Here is a 9,389-nt window from a genome sequence, read left to right on the forward strand (position 1 = left end):
GTTTGATTTTCTTGTGCTTTTGAGTTTATCTATACTTCTAGTTTAGGTTGTTTGGTCCCCTTCACGGTTTTGTCCCGTCTCTGTGTCCTTTCCCCAGTCTCTACCTGTTAAGTCAATCTTGTCTCCATGTTTATTTGCCAGTTTGGCTCCTGAATTATGTCGCTCGCTGTTTCCGTCCCTTGCTCTGTCACCCTGGGTCCTCGCTGTGTTCCCTGTATTTAGTCTGCGTCTTAGTGTGTGTTCCTGGCGTTTTCTGTTTTATTCTGACAGTTCTTTTCATCCTGTGTGCATCATGTTCAGTTTAGCTCCCACTGTCTCATCCGTTAGATCACGTTTGTGTACACAGGTGTTTCCTCTCTCCCCTGACTTCCTCTTGTATATATTCTGTCTCCCTCCGTCCAGTGTCGGAATCTCCCACTGGCCATGTGTCCTGCTGGTATTTTAATTCCTTCTGTTATTCTCACATCTGCCTGCCACACACTGGTTATCCTGACACTCCCTCATAGCTGAAGACTGTAAACTGGAAAGTGAAGGAGGGAAAATGTTACTGACTGAGACATTGTTGTCGATGTGTCGGTCCACACTGAGTGAACACTGAAAATACAGAGAGGTCAAGAAACTAACAATTAAAAAATTAAATTGTTATACCCTGAGGTTCTCGACCAATGTGCTTTGAAGTTAATGTTGATTATTGAACAGCTCACCACACCTCACCACAGAAACTGACACATTTTAAAATCCATATCCATGCACAGTAAGAAACTGTGGTGATTTTTTTTTAAATCATTTGTTGTCAAATTGTCGAATGAGTTGGAGTTCAACTTTAAAACTTAAACTAAATCCATTATGTTCACAAACCGACAATGGAATAAAAAAAAAAACATGTTTTTTTCGCAAAGCAGTTTTATTTACACTGTGAATTTGATTACGCATAAATTATTTTCACTTTAAACTTCACCAGTGTCACTCAGCAGTCCTTGGCTTCTCTTTCTGTACTTCACTGTGGATCCATTAAAAATGAGAAATTCCTGGTAAATGCAGTGTTAGTGTGTTTAAATATTAAGTGTTTCTTTTTTTTTATTTTAAGTAGCTCTAAAACTACATTAATTGATTTATTCAGTGGTTGAGACAGCAAACTCTTTTTCTTCTTTCAACTGGTGTTAATCATGTGACATGACTGAGAGCTTGATGGACCCAGTGGTGAAACTGAAATGTTTTATTGTCTGTCCAGCTGTATTTTTATTGGATACTTGGGTCAAAGCTCTCAAATCATTAAAACAAAAAAGAAGAACACAGTTAGCAGGGCTCTGCATGTAGACACAAAGACTGTGGTACAAAAGTTAAAACACAGCAAACATACAGCAGCAAGGATGGCCCAGAACACAAGGACACTTAACTCTGAAATATAAATCATTCATGCATTAAACAAAAGGCAGCAAACTCGGGATGAGACTATGTCACAGTACTTAAGGACTGTATTTGCTGCCACACATTAAGCACGCACTCTGGATTTGGTTCTGAGATTGGTACAAGTAGGAAATAATATAAACACTTATTACAATGATTCTTTCACATTCGGTATTAAAGCCAATAACAAAATAAAGTATGATATTAATTATGGGATAGAAGCAGATTATACAACGTAGCATAGACACAGAATTGCAGCTAAATCCCTCATTTCTGGATCAACACTACCCTCTGGTGGACACAACAATTCATTCAACTGCCACTGAAACAGCTTGTGAGAACAGCTACACGTTACCAGAGTAAATCATAACAGATAACACTTTCTGGTAAACACTACCTCTACACAATAGTTCTGGAACTATGGGACAATACTGTTCTCAACCCAGACACACTTTAATGCTCTTGATACCAATTTTGAGGGACGGCTGTGAAGATTGTTCAGTCGTTTCAATAAATGCTTCTAAGTACTTAAAAAGAACTTTATATTTTATCAATATGTTTTCTTCAGCCCAACCTGCTTGCTACCAGTGATGGTACATGAGCTCTTTTTTGAGTTGGTGTGGAGATGGGAGTGAGGTTTGACTGCTTAAATGAACCCAAATAATTTACCAGTGGATAGCACCACGTGTAATGATGTTAAATATGCTAAATTTAACTAAATAATAAATTAATATTTTATAACAATCACAAACAGGTGCCATGTGTTTTAGGTTACAGCACTTGGTAACTGTGCAAAAATGCCGTACTTTTGGAAAAAGCCTGTGGAACATCACATGTGTTTAAATGTGGTTTATTTTACCAGGGTGCGGGAGAAACTACCTAAAAGTCTAGGTATTTGGATCTTGCAAGTTTTGAAAGCACTTTGTGGCTTTTTCAAAAGAACATGAATACTTTGACTCTGTACAGGTAACAGCAGTAACTGCCTTTTTAAAGGACGCAGCTGTTTATAATTCTGGTAATCATATTACAGTAATGTTCACTGGCAGAATTACAGCAACACAACAGTATTGAGGATGCTGGAAGCACTACGGTTTTGCACTAATGAACAGTTTGAGCCTATTTTAAATGTATATAGGTAACAAATTATTAGTAAACTTTACTTGAAACTATGCACAACAAGTCTACACACAGCCTGACCACAGTAACAGCCAGAAAGAGGTTCACAAAGAGGTACTGTTGAAGAACTCTTGGGGCGGAACATTTCTTCACGTTAGATCTGTCAGAGGAATGTTGGCAATTTCCTTCTCAGTCTGACATCCGTTGTATTAAAGCACGTGAAAGTGTGTGATACTGTGTCATCTGGTGCTGGTGACTGTGCTCCTAAGTGGAGGTATGATGGTATGTAGAGGTTTTAGGGGGTTCTTTTTGTTATGCATATGCTGATAATCATGTAAAGATATAGATACATATAAATTAACTCATCATCTATTGCCCACATATTACCAGCAAATAAGTAAACACTGAGTACTTACTTTAACCAGACTAACTAAACTAAATAAAAGGAGGATGCATACAGCATTTTTTCAAAGTGAAGTAAATAAAATTCAGTCCGAGGTAAGTCGACATAATCTTGATCCCTCAGGGTCACACAAAGGGCTCTACAACAGTCCACAGCTGCAGAATGTCCAGATTGCCAGAAACATTTGTGCTGAGAACTGAAATTGTTTTCCAGTAATAAACCTCCACAGACTCTCCCATGCTTGACGAGTGGTGCTCCTTACTGGAGTTTATTATTGATCCAAAAATATTATTATTATTATTTTTAAAGATAACCAAGACAACCAAAAAGTAACCCATTCATATCCATGGAAACTTTTCACTGTGTTAATACCTTGTTTTAAATCTAGAGGCCTAAGCCTATAATACAATTACCTTCATATGTCTGATTTTGGCTTATCTGGGTAACTTCAGGGTTAACACTGGATTTTCTGGTTCACTACCTACTGCTATAGCTTGCTATGGCAACTTATGCTGTAACTGAACAATCGATTATGCAGAAAATAACTTCACAATTCTTAAAATATCTCTTGGACACCTGTGCATGACAGTGGAAAGGTGTAATTTCTTTTATTATTATTTTTTAAATACTGTGTAATGTCTTAGTGTTTCCCTGATTTTATTCCTTTTCTTTTTCTATTGGCAGCAAAAAATGTATAACAAATTTTAAATAGTTTATTAAATTCATTTAGATACTTAATAAATGTCATAATATGATATTGATTCTCTGCTGGCAGAATAGATTTGATGAATGTGTTATGGTCCTGAGCCTGTGGACTCAGTGGTTTTGGTTTTGATTATTATCTTATGTTTCAAGTTAATTCTTGTTAGGATTATCTTGTTCTTAGGGTTTGGTATCTGTTTTTTGATTTTGAGCTCCTTTTGTTCTGTGTCTCTGTGCCTGCCCTGGTCCAACGTCTCTGTGTTCCCTCCCCGTTGCCATGTCTGATGTCTTAGAGTTAAGCTCATGTCTGTGCATACCTGTTGCATTTCCCGTTTTACTTTGATAGTCTCTGTCCTGTCATCTTTGCCCTTCATTCCCTGTGTTCTATCTGCGTTTCAGGTTTGTTTAGTTAGTCTTTCCAGTTTAGGTTTAGCAGTGTAGCAGCTCTTATGTTCAGCCCTTGTTTGTAGTTTGTTTCACCCCTCTGTAAATAAAGTTATATCATAACAAATCCTACATCTGTGCTTGCATTTGGGTCCTTCTCTCCACATCACACAACTAACATCGCAGCCGTGACAGAATTCAAGTTGTTAAGCTGTACCTTACTGAAACCACAGGGATGGTTGCAGATCAATTTGGTGATTTAGAAAGTCATTAAATATTGTTTTATTGCTTGTTTGTGTCTCTTTTGCACTCTAGGAATCACAGATCAATCAGACAATCAATCAAATTTATTTCACAAGCTCAGGCGATTTCTACATCTTCTTCATTAGTAAGGTTTGATGTTTGAATGATTCCAGTTTAAAGTTACAAAGCTCTAATGTGCAACGCCTTAACGCCCACTCACATCCTGGGCCATCTGACCTCAGGAACTCGCATGATAAGGTGGGGCCAGGTTTCACAATGAGCTCACCCGAATCTCTGGCTGATTGGGACCCACACCCAGTTTCACACCTTGGCTCAGGCGATTAGAGGATCATCAGGGGGTCCTTTTGTCCCTCTGTGGGGGGACACTCCCACTAGGTTTAAATCTGGGACTCCCCACCATTTGACCTTAGAACTGAAGAAGCTTCTCAGATGAGAGGTGAAATGTCTTCAAGTAACTTAAAGAAGTCCAGATGCTTTTCTTTGCAAGCTCCTTTGACTACGATGACCTGGATGACTGAGAACCTTCACAGACATCTAATGTGCATCCATCAACAGCAGTGAGAGCACACACAGTGATAAAACTATAAACTGCTATTAAAATATTTATTGTTTGTGCTAAATCTCCAGATTAACTGACCAGTTTGCAGACAACAACTGAAGGTGAGATTCAAGCTATAAATACACAAGAGGTAATCGTGGAGAGGGTAGGAAAAAACAAATAAACATCTGAAGCTACTTCAAAAAATGGCAAAATAAGCAAAATTATAAACACACCAAAATTAAACAGGAAGCAAAGCACAACTAAACAAGGCAATAAGATATTAAACTGGAATGGAGGCAAACACAGAACCAAGACTAACAGAGGGTCAGAGAGAGAACAGGGGGAACTAACAGAAAACTGAAAGACAACAAGCTCCAGAAAATCCTCAATAACTAAAACTCACAAGAACTAAAGACTCAATATGCAAAAGAATATCATAGAGATCAACATAAAGCAGCAAAGGGAAGAATAAAAAAATGTAAAAAAAAAAGAACCCAATAATAAATTATACTGAAAAAATAAAGAGTGAAAAACAAAACACTGAGTCAAACACCTAGGGACTGTGACAGTTTTATGCCTCCCTGTGTTTCTGAAAGTTTCTGAACTTGTTGAACAGTTCCATCAATGCAACAAATCAATTCACACTTAAGCTTGATTACTTTCTCAGTTAGAATTTCAATGCTTCATATATGTGTGAAATTTGTAAATTTGCCTTAGCTGAGAGTTTCTCAGTATGGCAGTAGACACCGGTTTGAGCCCTAACTAAATTTGGATAACTAAATAAATTTTTCATGATGAAGATGAACTTTCACATTGTTTTACTCTCAGACTCAGTCCCACACATCTAGGGCCTATTGGTTTTACCTTGCTTTGTTGAACAAGGATGTGGGAAGCTAGTAAAAAAAAATCAGAGCAATGGAAAAATGTTTTCATACTTTAGTGTTTAAACCTGTAAATCTTCTTGGGGCCCCTGTTTCTGGTTTTCCTAGTTCCTCTCTTTAATAGTGTTTCTCTTTCTCCAGGTGATTGGCGGAAGTGTGACGGTAGTTCAGGGAGGTACCGCTATTTTACCGTGTCATGTCACTGATACCAGAGATGACCTGACACAGATTACCTGGCAGAGAAGGACGAGAGAAAAACCTCACAATGACAATTTTATTACTACCGAACCCAGAAATGCACTACAGTTTGTCAATGGACATGATGATTGATTTAAATATGTCGTAATTTTTAATGACAAAAATGGAACACTCCAGTTATCCAATGTTGCCCTGAAGGCAGATACACGTGCATCTTCACCCTGTTTCCTGGTGGAACTAAGAAGATTGAGATATCTCTAACCTTGCTTACTATGAAAAACAAACAAACAAACAAACAAACATATTCTGAGTGTTTGTATGTGAGACAGAGAATTACTTTCACCATCCTGCTTGCATGTTGATTTATGTTAGTGGTGGCTCACTGGTGCTTTAGCAAGTGAGGATGACAAACTCAGGTGATACTACTGAGCTGAAGACATCAAAACTTCCTCAGGCACTCAGTGCACTTTATTCAACCTTATCTCGCCATGAGGCATTTTTTTAATCTAATGATGAAATATATTTGTTTATAAAAGTAATCTTTATACTTTCACTTATTTTTACAAAACCCTACATCGGTATTGTTAACAAAAAAGACACACACTATCAAAATTCTGTAAACACCTTTCTAAACATACTTCTCTTTGTTGAGGGGTGTTGTGACATTTGGTGTAACTCACTTATAATGGTCAGAAATGTCTATATTAAAATAAAAACATAAAAAAAATAAAATAAATTAATTAATTAAAATTAAAAAAATTCAAAAACATGTATTTTTATTCAGTCATCAATTTTAGTTGTTTGTGGTTTGAATGATGCAGAACCAGCGATTCATTCATTTTAAGATTGCAGAAACATAAAACACCTGGGTGTTTATTTTGGACTCAAAAATAAGTAACACAACAGTAATATTTATTGAGGTCAATATACCTCAAATTTAGAGCTTCAAGCTATTAATGTATGTACATGAAAACCATGAATATAATCCTGACATTAGAGGATAATGACTAGAGGAAAATGTGTTGAGAAACTGCATCATGTGCTTTAACATCTCAAACAGAAAGGCACCATAAACATGAAGGTCCTAATAAACAGAGCTGTGCCATCAGTAAAATAATTGTTTCTAAAATAGCTTTGGAACGAAATGGAAAAGTAACCAGAATTTACTAAAACATATCTGATAGTATTTACTTTTGTACTTTTGATAGCATTAATATTTCCGTGGTTCAAGATGAACACATTTCTCACTATATTTTTTGCAGTCTCTCCTGCAGAGGTGAACAGTTCAGTCGACTAAGAGGACTCATTTGAGTCTGTGACAGAAGCAAACTCAAATTTTAATTTCAGCGCTCATGCTGGGTTTTATTTTTAAAACCACTCTGCTCCCATCTAATTTACAGTTTCATAGCAGAGTTGGGTGTGGAGTAAAGTGTTGTGATGTGCATCAACAGACTTTTGCTCATCTGCTGGGACACTGAGTCCTGCTGGAGTCCATCACCCACTGGGAATTGGTCTGACTTACAACCACCAATGCAGAACAAGCCTACCACTGTGGCTGTACAGCAGTCAAGTGGCTCATAATAATGGCCACATACCTAGCATTCTCAAAGCAATCCACATAAGAAACCCCAGTGAAAACGGCATTGTTCCTCTTGAATCTGACATTCAACATTCAACAGATGGACTCTGCAGTACTCTGGCACAGACCTTCCCAGAGAGGCTGTGGATTGTGATAGTTCTAATAATTTCTCTTGTTTTGGTTTTCACGTATCTGGCTCTTGTGAAGAATTTTGTGATTTTTATATCTTAATAGATGCTATATGAATACAGTTTTACTTACTACATTACTTTCCCATGGCACCTGCTGCAGTGGGCAAGAGGGTAGGTCCATGCTGTTTCTTCAGTATACTTTAGAGGGGGCCCCTTCAAACCTGATAACTCAGTGTGAAGCGTCTAGCACATATGGAAGGAAACTCGGTCAGCTCTATATGCACGTGACATCAGCTGAGGTCAGCTTGGACTTAGATGTGCAGTTTGTCCAGATCTTTTTTTGAAATTGTTTGATTTTTTTGCTGCTGTTGTGTCATTCAGATGTTTCTTTTTTTTTTCTTGTGTTCTTCTATCAAAGGAGAACAAAAGAAAGAGACACAGAGACTTTAACATCTAGAATTGGACTCTCCCTCTTTAGGAATTCGCCCATTTCATGCCCAAACGAGAGTTTAGACTTTGTTGGAGAGCAGTTACTTTAAAGTAGTGGTTAAGTTACCCTATGGCCAAATTAAAGGGCGCATGAGCAATGCACCACCCAGTACATTACAACCAGTTCAACCACTTGATGTTAAAAACGTATCTTAGCTTGTAGTTCTTTCCAAATAACAAATTTGTCTCACTTGCTTTTTCTACCTCAGATCTTGTCAGTAATGATGGGAAGTCTTTTCTCTTTTCAGAGAGCCGGCTCTTGTGGCACAACTCCCAAAGAAGTGCCAGCTCTTTTGGCTCCCAAATGGCTTTCGCTCATGACATATCACTACTTGTCAGTACATGAAAGTTTTTGAATGTTTTAGAAACAGGTGATACATGATGTTTAAGTACTGTCTGAGTCATCTGTTTGAGTAATATATTATCTGTATTTGAGCTTTTGCTGGTGTTGTGTCATTCAGATGTGATTCTGTTTTCTTTTCTTTGGACTTCTATCAAAGAAAACAAATAAAAACCTGAAAATCTACACACAAAAAATGACTCTCCCTATGGAGGTATTCCAGCAATGCCCAGATAAAAGGTTAGACATCCACTACTTGTCCTAGCCTGTCAAAGGTTCTTTTCATAGTCATAGTTAATCCCATTTATTTTTGTACCTTTGAGCAAGGTTTGAATGCACACTGTAAATTTAACAGAATTGATTCACCTTTGAATAGCACTGCATGCAGTGACTTTAATTAGCCATGTATTATGAAAAGGAAGTTCACCTGAGTTACAGGTTTTCCGGTTGTAAAACTAGATGGTCTGCTCACAGACCTGCAGCTTGATTGTCATTTTCCTGAGAACACCAGAATTGGTAGGTCTGCAACTGGCACCTGAACCATGCAGTGGGGCCTGGGTTAAGCAACAGGCAATTCCTGGGTGACAAAAGCACTGATTTTGTTAATGCTCCCTAACCTTCGCTCTTTAATGTTTTGAATTGTTGTTTGTAGATATTGTGTATTGTTTATTTCTTCTTTTCTGGCTGATATGTTGTGTGTTTTGCATTGCTGCGTTTGAGAGACACCATCGACCAGAACCAAATTCCTTGTATGTGTTTCCACATATACTTGGCCAATAAATTCTATTCTGATTCTGAGCATTTGACCCCACCAAATGGTCCACATAGTCTGGTAGAAGTTTAAAGGACACTACCCACCATCTCATCAGAAGCATGTCTTATATCATCCTACCAGTAGAGAATGAGAGTTAAAACTAGAAAAATAAAACCAGTCAGTCTTGTTGGGGGTCGTCG

This window comes from Neolamprologus brichardi, chromosome 16, assembly GCF_056152115.1.
Source record: "Neolamprologus brichardi isolate AB-2024 chromosome 16, ASM5615211v1, whole genome shotgun sequence".
In the NCBI taxonomy this organism is placed as follows: domain Eukaryota; kingdom Metazoa; phylum Chordata; class Actinopteri; order Cichliformes; family Cichlidae; genus Neolamprologus; species Neolamprologus brichardi.